Source organism: Dreissena polymorpha, chromosome 8 (genome assembly GCF_020536995.1).
Source record: "Dreissena polymorpha isolate Duluth1 chromosome 8, UMN_Dpol_1.0, whole genome shotgun sequence".
NCBI lineage: Eukaryota > Metazoa > Mollusca > Bivalvia > Myida > Dreissenidae > Dreissena > Dreissena polymorpha.
The window spans coordinates 74,365,172-74,382,559 of NC_068362.1; the positions used below are offsets into that span (position 1 = coordinate 74,365,172).

Consider the following 17,388-nt stretch of genomic DNA (forward strand, 5'->3'; position numbering starts at 1 on the left):
TGGTGGTGGTGGTGGTGGTGGTGGTGGTAGTAGTAGTAGTAGTAGTAGTAGTAGTAGTAGTAGTAGTAGTAGTAGTAGTAGTAGTAGTAGTAGTAGTAGTAGTAGTAGTAGTAGTAGTAGTAGTAGTAGTAGTAGTAGTAGTAGTAGTAGTAGTATAGTAGTAGTCGTCAGTCGTCGTAGTAGTCGTATCGTAGTCGTAGTCGTAGTAGTAGTAGTAGTAGTAGTAGTAGTAGTAGTAGTAATAGTAGCAGTAGCAGTAGCAGAAGCAGTAGCAGCATCACAAGACCAATACTTAAGAATGATCCAATGGGAAAAGGTAACCTAGCACTGGCAGTAAATATGGGGCTCATTTACAGGTCAGATTTGGAATCTCTGCTGTAAAATGAGATTTTGAATGAATTAAAGGGAGGCAAATCTGTAATAAAAAGAACATGCATAAACCGTAGTTGTTTCCCTTGTTTGAACCATGCTAAATCCTTACAAGTTTCGAAAGAATTGGATGAAAAATTTGGACTTTATATGACATTTTCTCAATTCAAGGGGAGGTAATTCTGTACTTCATGGACCAATAATGCTCATTTTTGTAGGGTTCGTGTCCTCATTGATATAAAGACACTGTGCAAATTTGGAAAGGATCGGACAAAAAATGTGGAAGATTTTTTAAAGTTTTCACAAAATAGGCAAAAACGAATAAACATGCAAAGTTCAACGAGCTCCTGCGGCCATGTTTTTTGACGAATTAAATTTCTTTGAACAACTTTTTCAGGGGAGCCTTCAAAGGTCATCCCTGTGAATTTTTTTGAAAATCTGATGAGCGGTTTCTGACAAGAAGATTTTTTAAGGTTTTTACCATATATGGTCATGGCGGCCATCTTGGTTATGCGATCAAATTTTTTTTAACAATTCTTTTGTCCCATGACCTAGGGATGCTCCACATGAAATTTAGTTGAAATTGGCTCAATGGTTTAGTAGAAGAAGATGTTTACAAATTGTTTACAGACAGACAGACGGACGGAGGGACGGACGGACGGACGGACGCCGGACGCTGAGTGATCACAATAGCTCACCTCGAGCTATCGCTCAGGTGAGCTAAAAAGCAGATCTACGTAACTGCTCAACAACTTCTATGTGCACATCTTGCGTTGGCAGACATGTGAAATACATCAGCCTCATCTTACTGTCGGCAGCACCACCGCGCGCGTCATCCCGATAGGTATTTCCCGGGGTCCAAAAGTATCCACCCCAATCAAGGAAAATAATGGACCTGACATAAATCTTTAAATCGGTAGGTCAGGAATGTGTTGCTCAAGCACAGAATCTCAAAGTTTTCTCACCAGGTTGGGAGATACAAAAAAAACACAGTAATATTGTTGAAACACGTATGTCTTTCGACAGCCTAGAATCAAAGGAATGCATGGTCAGTAATTTGCACTGAATTTTAATAGGTTTTTGGAACTGACCAATACAAATCTTGAATAATTGATAATTCGCATTTTCACTTGAAATAAACAAGTATAACATCACAGAACATGACTGGACGCACACGGGACAAGGGACTGAATAGTAATATAGAATGAAGAATCTCGCGGCCATTTTGTTAAGAGCCTTTAGGAGCAGATCAAATTGAGGTCAAGTCGGTCGAAGTCCAGGTGCAAGGGTGTGAGTTATTGGTTTTCACCTGGTGCCTGTTATGCATGTATCCGCTTAGGGGTATGGTAATAAATCAGTGTTTATTGTTGTCGGTGTAATGAGCGTGAATTCACCTGCGAGTTATGAGTGACTTATTTGAAGCGATTCCATATCAGAGCGTAATCGATTTGGCGCTTTTTTACGAATCCGATATAATTTTGAATGTATTTGAAAAGCGATCGGTATGGAACCACAGGCGCGCAAAAGTTTTACATGATTTGGCGCTTTCTTTGTGTGCATTCTCTGTACACTAAAACGTTTTTGAAGAGCGGTCATTTCCAATGCAATTTACATTACATGTATATTATAATTTTTAGTAGCCGAGTTACGATACTCTCACTTATGTTAAATATCAATTTGAATGTTCGAGTAAACTGTCATTAAAATTTGCTGTAGAAAATTAAATACAGTCCAAAACTTTAGGGACCCATTGTTTTCAAAAGTATAGTTCAATGTTTACAGTTAGATAAAACATGTTAATTGGTTCGATCATGAGTGTATAATTGATCGAAATTAATACCTTCACGCTAAACAGTGTTTTAAGTTGAATAAGCCTGATTTCAATGGCGTTTTGTCGACATGATAAACAACAAATAAAAAGACAGACACATTAAATTTCAACGAAAATTAAGGAACGTTGAAAAGTAAAAAGTAAACATGAATTTCGGATTCTTATTTTACTCGTTGATTTTGCTGCCTTCAATAGTATTTAAGGTTTTGAGATTTAGATAAACATGTCTAAGTGTTAATTTTTTTATATATTGATGTCGATTATGCGGCATTATTTAAACGAAAACACACGTTTGCATGTTATTTTTGTTAATCTGCTTACATGTTTTGATATAAGGCGCATATGTCGTAGAGAATTATGGCTAAGCATGAAAAATCTGGTATGCACATTAAATTATTTAGAATAATTATAATATGCAAAAGAATTGTTACTCATGTGTTAAGTCATGTTCATCCTATCTGAATAGGAAATTTATAATATTGCTCTCAAAAGAGGATGGTAATACCATTGATTACATTTCTCACAGTCAGTGTCAATTTGAATTTGTGTGAGTTAGAATGGAACAACCAACAAAAGTTGATGAATCTGATGGGAAATTAATTTATGAGCAAACCAAATCGAAACTGTTTGATGTAGAACATGGACTATCTGTACGTTCAAGGACTTGTAAATGTCGTTTAACTGTAGTCAAATGGATTGGCATACTTTTGATGATTATTACGACTGCGTATCCCGGTTACGTGTTGATAGGAAGAGAGCCCCCTTATCCTGAAACGAGACCGAAATTGGAACCATTCAATGTGTATGAATGTAAAACAGTTTAATCGTACTCAAAATGTGTATTTAACTGTGTGTAAACAACCGAGATATACGTTAATAGACATAAGGAAGTTTGTGAATGGAACTACTACCATACTCGGTATCCGCTTGAATATGTTTCAAGGGAACACTTTAGAGCGATATGTATCTTTGATTATAATGTCATTGCTAATGAATAAATGTTGTATATTTATGTGTAGAATGTGTTACATTTTATTATATTGATGTTGTAGTATGTTATATGTGGTTATATGTGTGTGTGTGTTTTGATATAATATGATGCGAATAAAACTTTAATGTCAGATATTGTATTCGTTCGCTTTATTTAAAGAATGGTTTGTTATTAGGTTTACCATACTACGTTTACTGTTAGAAATGGATGTATCGCAAAGGGAGGATATTCTTTCAAAATATTATTTTAATGCGAAAAACCCTGGAAGTTACTTAGGAGGTGTAAAATGACATACTTTATTAAACAGAAAATATCCGGGAGAATTTAGCATTCATTTTTTACAGAAATGGCTTAACAAACAGGACTCATACGCGTTGCAGAAACAAATTAAACATAGATATAAAACGCCAAAAGTTCAAGTTGTTGGTTTAAATGATCAAGCAGATATCGATTTGATGAGTGTTGAAAATCTATCCAAGGATAGTGATGGTTACAAGTTTATACTTACAGTAATTGACATTTTTTCACGTTTTCTATTAGTAAAACCGCTTTTAAATAAGAAAGCAACTACTGTGTTGACAGATATCAAGGATATATTAAAGAAAAGACGATTTAAGAAAATAAGATCAGATAAAGGGTCAGAATTTGTAAACTCAGACTTTAAAAATTTTATGAAAAAGAATGGAGTTTATTTTTTTACAACACATAATATATCAAAAGCCAATTACGCGGAGAGAGTTATTCGTACATTGCGTAGTATGATGTTTCGGTTTATGCGACAAAAGCGTGATTATAGATACATCGATCATTTACAGGACTTTGTAAGAAGTTATAATCAATCGCTTCATAGAAGTTTGAATGGTTTATCCCCTAGTGCTATTAATAAAAACAACGAGATTGAAGTTTGGTCAAAAATGTACTTAAAACCAAAGACAATTAAAAAAAAGGTTCCGCGATGTAAATTTCGTTTAGGTGATTTAGTAAGAGTAAGCTTTGTGAAACATCCATTTCGACGTTCATATCAAGATCAATATATAACTGAAGTATTAAAAATAACGGAAAGAATGTTTAATCAAGGAATACCGCAATATTAAGTTATAGATTTTAATGACGAGTCTATTTTAGGATACATGAATGAACATGAACTTCTTTTAGTGGATAAAATAGTGCATAAATCAATGGATCGATGCTAGTCAAGTACGAGAAAAAAGGAACGATATGTTTATATAAGCAGTGATGAATGTAAATACATGTTTAATGACATTTCACCCCACAATTTTAAAGTGCAGTTAAAATTACCATTGCGGTTTATTGGTAATTGGAAAGTAGCATTGTGTGATATATCGTTTACTAATAGTTCTAACATGAAAAACGTTCATCATGTGTTTATTTACTCAGATATTTGTGGGGAAAGTATTGTTTTTGGAGAGGCACATTCCGTTTTACGAAGAATAGATAAACCGCTTAATAATAATAATAAATGGCTATATAGATATATGATTTTCCATTTTATGTACCTTTAAAAAAGATTGAAATATATCAATTAAGTTTCAGTATTAAAACAGAAGACGGACAGTTAGCATCTTTTATAACATCACCCGTGCATATGACTCTTCATTTTAAAGCATCATGAATTTATCTAATTTATATGTGCATAACCCACAGTCATGGATCAAGTACTATATAGAAAAAGGATTAATCATACCATCTCAATCGAAGGATGGGGTTTGTTCCGTAAATATAACAGCTGTGTCGCCCGCGCAACAAACAGTTGATCAAGCGAAGAGTGAACTAAAACGAGAGGATACAAAATCGTTTTATACAACAGAAATAAACGTTATAAAATCGAGAAATTTAATCAGAAAAGAAAACAAAAACGCTACATAAGAGAGGAAAAACGTTACAAAATCGAATACATTTATCAAAAAAAGAGAGGAACAACGTTACAAAATCGAAAAAATAAATAAAATAAGAAGAATAGCAAAGGCGTTACAAAACCAAACAAAAACGTTAATAAATTACAAAATCGGGCGAAAAAAAGACTTGAATCTATATCATCTAAACAGAAAAGTTTAAGAAAAGGATTGCAAGCGTCTATTATCGGTGATATTTTTGATAGATAAATATGTCGTATTTACTAGGGATGCAAGAGGTTAACCGGTTAACCGGTTAACCTACCGAAACGTCCAGTTAACCGGTTACATTTAAGGGAAAAGGTTAACCTGGAAAAAATATATGATTATGTTTTTTTCAGTGAATATTTCGTACGATTTTACATTTTTCGCGTGACATACTGCCAACTTGCGCGGGCGACCAGTTAAAACAACATGACGCACCATCCACTGTAATAAATAACGTGTCAACCGTCAAAGTAATCAAGCAATTAATCAATACCTTCGTGATAACAAATAAGGGGTACGTTTTGATAACTGACACTACTGGTCTTTCGACTCGCTAAAATTTAACTAGCGAACTGCGGTGAGTGGGAGCTTATAGCGAAGACGTAATTTACACGTTTATTGAACTCGCGATAAAAAACAGTTGAGACATTTGACGGCTTATTTTGATGTTTTGTTAACCAATATCCAACACTGATTGGTCGCGAAAATACCGTGTTTATAAGTAACAATTTTACCACGAATTGAAATCGTAGTTAAAATCTTGACGAGTTAATGTCGTTTTTCTATATCAAAAATTAATATCATTATGATAATTTACGTCCAATGATTCCACCATTACCGTCCGATGCAAGTTCTTTTTAAGAAAGCAAATCATTAGTTATTTAAATAATTAAACATCAATTAAAAATATTAAAAATTAATAAACCCGTAAAATTTAGTATTTGTTTAATTGCGTAAAATGTGCGCGCTATGGTACGTCGACAAACATACGTAACTATCAGTTTTGAGATCATAATACTTAGTTACTTCGCTATTACATAAATGTACTGATTATATTAAATATTCAACTTACATTTCGTTCAAAATTAATTTTATGTGTGTCCTTTATTTTACGCACATTTTTTTATATTGTATAATGAAAATCAAACGATACTACTTCGGCTACAAACGCTAAAATGCAAGCAACAAAATATGCAATTAGCGAATAAGAATAGATGCGGATTCGTTGAACACACATGACCCACTTTACATCGAATTGAAAGGGAAAACCATTTCTATATTAAGCCAATTTGAGTTTCAAAAACTATAACAGAATGAACAAAGAAACACACCATTTTTGTGAGCGATACGGCGCGAAGCGGCCAAACCAAAAATAAGTTAATAACACGTGAAAATGAACATTGTGTAGTTCTTTAATTTTTTACTCTTATGCATTTACGCGGGAAAACTAAATAAAATATATAGCATATGTTTTCAAAATTATGAAAATATTTTTTTATAATTCATTTTATTACGAAACTGGATTGTTATCCACGCAAGCGATTTCAAATTTGAAATTACTTTTGTTTCTACAGAGCGGTATGACATATTTTACGTACTCTAAATGATTTTAACCACTTTAGGCGTTTCGATTAACCGGTTAATAACCGGTTACGGAAAAAGGTTAACCGGTTAATCATTTGTGTAACCTCTTGCATCCCTAGTATTTAGTGAGGGGATACCAGAGAGTTTGCAATTACTTGATTTACCGCCAACCCAAGTTGCTTTGGATAATGTTTACTATCAAGAGGTACGACCATCCTCGCAAGTGTCGGAAAATACTCCGATTGAGTTTCGAATCAGTGGACAAAATTCTATGGACTATTTAGACTTAAAAGGAACCCAACTACATGTAAAACTTAGAGTATGTAAACCGGATGGAACTAACATTACCAGCAAGAAAGTAGGTCCCGTGAACATGCTTTTACAAGCATTATTTTCTGCAAGCGAAGTTACATTGCAAAATAAAACCATTATTATATGCAACTATAATCCTTATATCGCGTTAATTCGAACGCTAATGAATTATGATGCTACTGCTACCAATTCAGAGCTTTTATCTCAACTTTTTATCAAAGATGACTCAGATCATCCTGATGATTGCGATGCAGAAGGACGTAATAATGGACTATACTTACGTCAAAAATACATTGACGCTTCCAAAACGTTACATCTACAAGGACCTCTTTATCACAGTTTTAGTACCATTAATCGGTTCATATTAAACCAAGTGGATGTGAAACTGAAATTGTTTCGGAATTCACCAATGTTTTGTTTAAATTCAGCAGATGATGCTCCTGATTATAAAATAGAGATTCTTGATATATACTTACTTGCTAGAAAAGTGCGTGTGAATCCATCGTTGATAATCGCTCATGCTGAAGTGTTGAAGAACAGCACCGCCAAGTACCCATATAACAGACTTGAATGTCGATCGCAGAGAATCGCTACTGGAAGTACATTGTTTACATGGGATAATTTATTTCATGGTCAACAACCAAGTCAGGTTGTGGTAGCATTCGTTAAATCTAGAGCACTTTCTGGTGACTATAAATTGAATCAGTTTCATTTCTTAAATTGTAACATACAGAGTGTTTGTTTGTATGTAGACGGTGTACCTGTAGGTGGTAACCCATTACAGCTTAATTTCGATTCTACTCAAGGTCAGACGTTTATGAGAGCATATACAAATTTATTTACAGCAAATGTTACGTGGAACAAAAGTGAAGGTATTGATATCAGTAGAGAAGACTTTGCAAATGCTTCTACCTTATTTGCCTTTGAAATAGAACCAATATTTTCAGAAAATGCATTATTTTTATCGCTTATGAAAACAGGACAATGTAAGACTCTATGTACAGTTTAAACAATCTTTTACTGAAACCATCAGTTGAATTATATATAGCGAATCAACAGGCTTTTTTTAAATCAGCAAAGAACGCAATATAATCATAGAATAATGATTTAAAATATGATGTTTTCAATGTTTATATTCAATATTTATCATTGTTCAGCGTTTTAAAATCATATGTAAATATGTATAATGGTGTTGTTTCATAGACATTTCGTATCAACTTTGTAGTTGTATATTTACTTAAATGTGTGTGTGTATGTTAAAAAATAAAGTAGTCATAAATAAAATACTTTGTTCTTTTGTTATACGATCATTGACTATTAAGTTGTATAACTGTTCACATCAGATCACTTTTACCGTTTGAAAGTCAAGCTACGTGTATTGTAGCAGGACCTAGTTTTAGCAAGAAATCTCCTGCAGCTGGTAAAATAACATTGGAAAATCGATTGAACTCGTGGATTGTTTACGATATTTGAAACAATGGATTCTATGTATTGTTAAGATAACATCAGAAATTCAATATTTTGGTATAAAACTGCGCCCTATATCTGAACAGCGTCATATAGTAAACGAAACCCGCTAATAACCAATTGTGTGTACAGCCTTAAAATTAAATCGGATATCACAGCTTTAAATTTATAACAATAACTATAAATATGAACGTAAATATCTGAATAAAAATAGGTTTTTAACAATAAACAAAAATAATTTTCCTCTTGCGTGTTTATATACTGCATCAATTCTGTTTTAATCTAGTATGTATATGCATTTTACTTATAGCTTAAGAGCAGAACAATCATCACATATTGAATAAATTCAGAACATTATTCATAAGTTAATACAAACATAGCAATCAACTTTAAAGTTGTAATGGGACCGGTAAACAATGAAAACTGGGGGCCGTTGTTACAAGCTTAAGGACTAACCCGCTAATTATCAATTGTGTTTATCTTTATTGCTTCAGGATATGTTTCCTTTCATAGAAATCATTCTTGCTTCAGGATATGTTTCCTTTCATAGAAATCATTCTTTATGTCTAGTTCATTTTAAAAAAGGCAATACAGAACTTTAAAAGTTTTAATCCTTCATTAAATTAAATAGAATGAATATTCATTTAAGAAAAAAAAATCCTGCTTGACATACACATACTAGAAAATTAGTTATATTCAAAGTTTAAAAATCCATTTTTGTTTGATAAGTATTGAACATTTCCATCCCAATTTTTGCATCCTTTATATAAAAAATCATCTTATGTTTGAATGCTAAGAGTTTGTACTATGGTATTTTTTATTTATATGTTGTACCACTATTTAAAATATTCGTACATATATTTACATATAAAGGTTATCTGCCTAACTCTACATATATTGCAGTATTACGTTTGTATATTGTTACCTTAATAATCTTTTGCCAAAAAATGAACAAATGCGTTTGATATTTTGTAATTTATTAAAACTCCAATAATTTAGAGGCTTAACATAAAACAGACTTAACAAAAAAATAAAACAACTGAACGAACTAATTTCGGCTTCAAATCATACTGCTGACATTCGTTAAGTAAACTAAATATAGCCTTTAGGGCTTTCCTGCGCATATGTTATTGGTTAAAAGTGAAAGTAACATGGTCATTTATGGTAGTGTAAAGACAATTTAATTTATGGACCATTTCGATGTTGTGACCATAATATTGATCGGATTTTACCGTATTTACGAAAAACATCATCTTTGCGTTCAAAGTGTTCACATTTAGTCCCAAATAATTGTAATACAGGTAATGTTTATCTTAATGGTTCTGTATCTGTGATGGTGATTTACCATCATGACCTTCTCATTCGAAAATAACAATACAATAAGTATTGTGGAATCTCTATTTATTCCAGAAAGTGTTTTGTTCACAAAATTTAAAATTGTCTACAGACTGTGAGAAATGTAATCAATGGTATTACCATCCTCTTTTGAGACCAATATTATAAATTTCCTATTCAGATAGGATGTACATGACTAAACACACGAGTAACATTTATTATGCATATTATAATTATTCTAAATAATTTAATGTGCATACCAGATTTTTCATGCTTAGCCATAATTCTCTACGACATATGCGCCTTATATCAAAACATGTAAGCAGATTAACAAAAATAACATGCAAACGTGTGTTTTCGTTTAAATAATGCCGCATAATCGACATCAATATATATAAAAAATTAACACTTAAACATGTTTATCTAAATCTCAAAACCTAAAATACTATTGAAGGCAGCAATATCAACGAGTAAAATAAGAATCTGAAATTCATGTTTACTTTTTACTTTTCAACGTTCCTTAATTTTTCGTTGAAATTTAATGTGTCTGTCTTTTTATTTGTTGTTTATCATGTCGACAAAACGCCATTGAAATCAGGCTTATTCAAATTAAAACACTGTTTAGCGTGAAGGGTTAATTTCGATCAATTATACACTCATGATCGAACCAATCAACATGTTTTATTTAACTGTAAACATTGAACGATACTTTTGAAAACAACGGGTACCTAAAGTTTTGGATTGTAATTAACTTTCTACAGCAAATTTTAATGACAGTTTACTCGAACATTCAAATTGATATTTAACATAAGTGAGAGTATCGTAACTCGGCTACTAAAATTTATAATATACATGTACATGTAATGTAAATTGCATTGGAAATGACCGCTCTTCAAATACGTTTAAGTGTACAGAGAATGCACACAAAGCAAGCGCCAAATCATGTAAAACTTTTGCGCGCCTGTGATTCCATACCGCTCGCTTTTCAAATACATTCAAAATTATATCGGATTCGTAAAAAAGCGCCAAATCGATTATGCTCTGATATGGAATCGCTTCTAATAAGTCACGCATAACTCGCAGATGAATTCACGCTCATTACACCGACAACAATAAACACGGATTATTACCATACCCCTAAGCGGATACATGCATAACAGGCACCAGGTGAAAACCAATAACTCACACCCTTGCACCTGGACTTCAACCGACTTGACCTCAATTTGATCTGCTCCTCCTAACAAAAATGGCCGCGAGACTCTTCATTCTATACTACTCTGAATCTCACAAGAGATGTAAATGGACACATACACGGCAAGGGACATGAGCATTGTACATGAAACATGCACAAATATAGTAACATTGACCTATTCTTCATTTTATTTGCACGAAACTCAGACATGGTCACTTGTACCATTTGATCCGCGGAAAAATAGAACCCGTGCTGGAGATGTGAATCCAAAAGTTTTCCGCAAGGTCTAGCGATACGTTCACATACTACATCAGAGGCGTATTTAGGTGGGGGGCTAGGGGGCTTAAGCAACCCCAGCTGTCTGGCTAGATACGATTTTTGAAAAAAATGAGCCCCTTACAGTTTCAATCCACTTGTGTATTTCCTGTCATATGCCCCTAATAGAGCCATAAACAGCTGTCGATTTGTGCGATTAGCCCCCAGGCATGTGTACAGACTTTTTTTTTTAAATCAGAGTTTATTTACAGGTCCTACCGGCCTCTTCACGAGGTCTTTGAGGTCCGACCTGGTTTGTGTACAGACAATCTAACCATCGCCAGATAAACTGCACGCTTCATTGACTGTGATAGGTAAATGTATACAAATGGCTGCCGCATGGGACTTGTGAAAATCAATATATCAATTTGTAGCAATTAAGGTAGTGCACCCTTAATGATTTCCCGCTATTTCTTCGAAGGTTGAAGAGTCTAATATTAGGTGCCGTAGCCTAGTGGTTAAGGCGATAGACTAGAAATCTTTTGGGATATTCCCGCACAGGTTCGAATCCTGCCGACGACGTTTACTTTTTTGCGACGCGTTTTATTTCTTTCCTAACGAAATTTGATTTAAATGGCATATAAACTATGTTTATTGTTAAATATGTTGCATTTTTATGCACATTGTTCAATTTTTAAAATTAAAACAACGTTATGGCTAAATTGGGTGATTTACTGCTGAAAATACGAACCATGCATGTTGCATTTTGCATTTTTATTTAAAAAAGTAAACGGTAAATCTGTCTATTTCTCGGTATTTTTGCTGTATATAGTGTATCTATAAAAACTAAGTTCAAAATATTACTTAAATGATTCTATTTTGAATTTTATGACACTTTGTTTTTAACCAACCCAATTTCTACATGCCTGAAACCACTTACATTTCATTGCGCTCTTCCATAGATAAATAAATGTCTGTTAAAGAATTTTTTTCATCTTGTTTAAACTTTAATCACCTTTACTGCATCTGTACACACCAACTGCATGCCTATATTTGTAAATCTGGATGAATTATGAAACTTTCATATGCCCCATGGGTGCACATAAACTGGACAAAAGCTGAGTGTGGGGGTGGTTTTGAAAAAATCAGTATGTTTTTTAAAAAAGCATGGAAAGACTATCCCAAAAAATTGCATGTAGTTCAGTGAAATGATGCTGATTAAGAAAATAATAGATTAGATTATATTTGGATAGGTGCCCATTACGGGTACGCTACTTTAAAGAGTTTAGACGAACGCAATGGACAATCATCATTATTTTTTTCGGTAAGTTTCTTTGATGAATTTAATTGGTATTAGCTCTTTAGAGTGATAATCCTTTTGAGTAACAAGTTATTGCCAGTGAAATTCAACAGCGCACTTAATGAATGGCAATTAATTTGTTGTTTTTGTTTTAAAATTGGGCTAACTGCTTTGATGTTCAGCCATAGTTTTTGAAATTAAAAAGGACTCAAAAATGAAGAATTACTTTGCTTGTATGAAACTTAATCATTTATATAGGAGGTCCACCCATCTAACACTGTTAACAAATTCTGGATAACGACTTAAGTGGTTTGAGAGACATTTGATTTACCATGTGTGTCTGTCTGTGTGTCTGTCACACTTGATGTCTGAATTCAATTTCTTGTTTGTTTTACATGCACTTTTATCATGCAAAATGCTGATTAGATAGCAGGAAATTGCATCGCTTCAAGGTGCGATTTCAAAAAAAATCGACGACGTGAGGGGACACCCCTCCCGCACCCTCCCCGTTTGAGCCCCCCTCAGAAACATTTCTGGATACGCCTCTGTACATTGTTGGGATTTCGCGGTTTCGAAGTGATCTCAGAGATCGTTCCCAATTTGATTAAGATGAATCCTTATGACTCACCTGGAAGACTCATTTGACTCTTGCATAAACATCGCAACTACTTCGCAACCATGCCAGAAATTCTGCAAGCTCGAAATGCAGCTTTCAACTGACACAGTTCACAGTTCACGTGCCGGATCGTGCCGCATATGATCCGGTTTACATGTATGCGGGTCTGGGCAAAGACCTATTAATATACATAATTATGTAAATTGATAGGTCTTAGGACTGGGGCTTATTTGCTTGTTTTAATAATATTGGTTCGTTCGTTGCCGTTACATACGATTTGTATACATAATGACAGAGTTTTAAATAGGTTAATTGTTAAGCAGCAATTTTTTACAATATTCAAAACTTATTTTTATTGAACATTTTATGATTATCTCGTAAATAACGAAAGTTGAATCAAAGTGAGATCTGAACAGTTAACAATGCTCGATTGGTCATTGTCGGCTCACGTACTACTTAAATATACCCCGGATACTCTTAAGTATACTTAAATGTACCCCGGTCACGGAAAATATACTTAAAAGCATGCGACCAATTAAGACTGAGTCCGAGTTTTATTCCCAGCCAAAATCCAATGTCGTTCAATACGCTAAGTAATACGAACCAAAATTCTTTTATTTAAACCGGCCTCAACATTCTTTTTTAATTTTAGTATGAGTTTTGATAATACGTCTTAAAAAGGCAAGTTTAAAAAAATAATGACATAAATATGAACCTTATTAATTTGAAAAAAAGGCGACAACGATCAAAATAGCAAAATAATACCGGGGTACGTATAAGTATTTATTCCGTACCCGGGGTACATTTAAGAAGTACCCGAGCTGACAATGACCAATCTCGCGTTAACAATGGGGCACAATTACTGCATGACTATTGGATAGAGTGAATAATATTTGAGTAGCGTCCCTTAGATTCGCAGTTGAATATTTATTATTAAAAATCGTTTTATTATTCTCCTAGTTAAACGCATTTTAAATTATGTTGAATTTTCTTTCTGAAATACTCTTACTACAAATAAAAAATAATATTTTTAATTATTCAGCAGTATGCATGTTATGTAATAAAACAGAAAATGTCATAACTGTGATTTGTAAAACCAAGAACCGGAACAGCCATCTCGCTATTTTTGGAAGTGTGTATCACTCATTTGCATATCATTCACTCCTGCGCTGGATCTGGGTCATCTGTGGTGAGAGTGGATTTTAACCAAATTGCAGGACATCCGGGAAATTCAACAGTAACTGTTTCACTAATTTGCTATAATTGTTTATTAACTTTCAATAATTAATGTTTTTACTTTTAGTAAATTGCGAATAATAGCCTGTATTTCAGACGTAGCCAGCGAATTTATTTGGTAAATTTATGCACGCGCACACATCATTTCTGTCGAGTCAGATTAGATAGGCTGCAAGTCTTATAAATGTCTGAATGATCACTGACTCCTGGTTAGCCAGAAAATTTGGTCTGTTGGTTTGCACAGATTATTCTGCGAAGACCAATGTTTTAATTGATGACGATACAAGTTCCATAAGTCTGGATGGATGATTCGGGAACTGTCGCTTGTTTATGTTGACTCGAATTTAGTAATGGGTGGGGGCACCGCGGTCAGATGTGTGCCAAAGTAAAGTTGAATTGAATCTAATCCTAATACCCTGTTCATACACTTGTCATATATTACTGATACACTTGAGTGATGGTCTTGAAGAAAGAACTTGCACCTCAAAATGGTCCACAAGGCCTTTTCACATCATTACGGGAATATTGTTGCATAGTCTAAGTTTGTGGATAGCGTAAGTTCGTGGATTGTCAGTTTGGAATAACTACAAGTGCTAGATTTTGACATCCTGGAGACGAAAACGGGAATTGTGTATTGCAAACTATCTTTTTACAACTGAGAACAAAATATTTGAATGAAATGCGTTCTAAACAGGCAAACAAATTGAATAATGGCCATAAGTGTATTTTACCTCCATTTTCTTAATGCACGAATTTCCTTTGCCAAAAAACATACGTAACATAAGTACATAAAACTGATTTTGGCTCACTTTGTTTATATACAGGGTTCTATTGACACTGTATGTACACAGCCTTGTACTCGATTTTAAAATTCTTTTTAGGCAACGTAAAATAAGAAGTGTTTTACAGTACCTGGTTCCTTATGCCCTTTTATTTAATGTACACATGTGGTTACCGTGTAGCTATGATATTTATTAAAGTAAAAAGCATTTTTAATGATAAACAATCAAGTTTTCTGAAAAAAAATTATTTCACTATCATAGGTATTTAACTCAAAATGACCCGAAAGCGAGATGCATCGCTTTGAACAGCCATACCATCATCAATTGTGCACGAACTCAGTCTTAATGAGTTCGCAGAAATGAATTTACTTTCTGGAAATGTACATATCTTGCCAGATTTCTGCAAATGCAAGGAAATTCATTTCTGCGTTGCATTTATAAGACCGAGTTTGTGAAAATCGCTGTACACTTGATGAAGTTATGCCTGTTTCGGGTGATCTTGAGTTGGATACCTTATTAAAATATATTATATATATATATATATATATATATTATATTTATTTGATAGTGAATTTTTTTCAGAAAGTTGATTTTTCGTTATATTTTGATTATAATTTATCATTAAAAATGATGTTTTCACTATATCATAGCCACACGCTAACTATCTGTGTAAATTTACAGGCCAATCCAACTCTATTGAAACATTAAATATTTCATTAAATAATGTTCTTTATAAATGTTCAATGTTCAGTTACATGTATTTTTTTATTGTTTTCATTCATGTATTAAAAATGTTTAGAAAGCACCCATTTCTACATTAGGCCTAATCAGCTGTTCTGGAGTAATGACCTTACATGTGTCATCCACGAACTTAACTTGAATTCAAAATGGCAGTTCATACTGATGGAAGGTGTTTGTTAACTTGAATTTGGAAAACAAGATTACAAATGAATTTGATTCTTTGTTATTATTCACGCAGGTGAGGATTTAATTTATGCTTAATTATATTAATTTTATCAAAATAAAAATATAATTACTTATAAAACTGTTCTATTTGTTAATCCATGAACTTACGATAGACCAGGATACGACCTATACACTTTAACACCGTTATTTCAAACACCGATAATTCGAAGTCACTGTATTTCAAAGTATTTTTTGATCCAGATTTTGTTTCTTTTTTGCTTAATGTAAAATTTCATTGTTAATCCAAACTTCGTTAAACCACAGGAGTTTGAAATTCTATCCATAAAGCTTATCTAATGGCTAAATAAAAAAAATACCCCTATATAGTATAAAGACTACAGGAATAAAACGCAGCAGACCCCGGACCCGCCCGTTTTCCAGTAAACAAGGGAAATTACTGGAACAACAGGGTACCCTACATCGACCCATGGTACCTAACACCTAACGCAACACCTAATTATCCTTTTTATCCTATATATTTCCTTAGTATTGGGAGCTACCGCCCCCAAACCCCCGCTTTGTCGATAGTGGTAAACAACTGCGTACCGGTAGAGTGCAATCTAGCCTAAAAAACAACAACAACACGCAATGGATCCGACGATGAGCGATAAGTGTTGATGATTGTGAATTAAGAGGAAGGTACATGTAGTTCACGGTAAGCAGTGTTCGTAGTTTCTTTCACCGGCCTTTTGATTATTATACCATGGGTTGATGTAAGGTACCCTGTTTTTCCAGTAATTTCCCTTGTTTACTGGAAACTCGGCGGGTCTGGGGTCTGCTGAGTTTCATTCCTGTAGTCTTTATACTATATAGGTTTTTTAAATTTTATTTAGCCATTAGATTAGCTTTATGGATAGAATTTCAAACTCCTGTGGTTAAACATCTAAGAATTTGTTAATCTGAAGTGATTCTGTCGGTCCAAACACTATAATTCGCACCTATGTATCAATCTTTAATCCAAGGTCAAATCTGCAAAATACTGACCGTAATTTCACACCTTTGTCATGGCACGTCAAAAGCAGATAATTACACCTTTGTCGTCTGCGCGAACGCCGGTGTTCATAGAGACATCGCGTATTATTTAAAAAATTGTTAATTAATTTCCGAAAATGTATTCATTTTTATGTATGTCTGATAATGTGTGCTATTCGTTATATTTTATGTTTTGTAATTAGAGAAAAATAAAAACAAGAAAAAGAATCGTTTTACACCTCCGTTTGTTACAAGTAGAAATTTTATGCTATCTGACTA

General features: G+C 33.5%; 1 protein-coding gene and 1 long non-coding RNA gene across 18 annotated transcripts in view; one reads left to right on the forward strand and one right to left on the reverse strand.

Annotated features, from left to right (window-relative positions):
• Positions 1–2,653: 2,653 nt before the first annotated feature.
• Positions 2,654–13,283, reverse strand: LOC127842004 (uncharacterized). The gene is made up of 3 exons (XR_008031454.1): positions 13,166–13,283; positions 4,897–4,982; positions 2,654–2,968 (listed from the first exon to the last, which is right to left on the reverse strand). It is a non-coding gene; the product is annotated as an uncharacterized LOC127842004 (long non-coding RNA).
• Positions 13,284–14,286: 1,003 nt separating this feature from the next.
• Positions 14,287–17,388, forward strand: part of LOC127841975 (gamma-adducin-like) — an 89,522-nt gene continuing 86,420 nt past the window's right edge. For 15 of the 17 annotated variants that reach the window (XM_052371185.1, XM_052371191.1, XM_052371193.1 and 12 more), the window contains exon 1: positions 14,287–14,390. The gene's annotated coding sequence lies outside the window, so the exon portion shown is untranslated. Of the gene's footprint in view, positions 14,391–14,487; positions 14,508–17,388 lie in introns of those variants that run through there. The other 2 variants (XM_052371188.1, XM_052371187.1) reach the window with 2 other exon arrangements.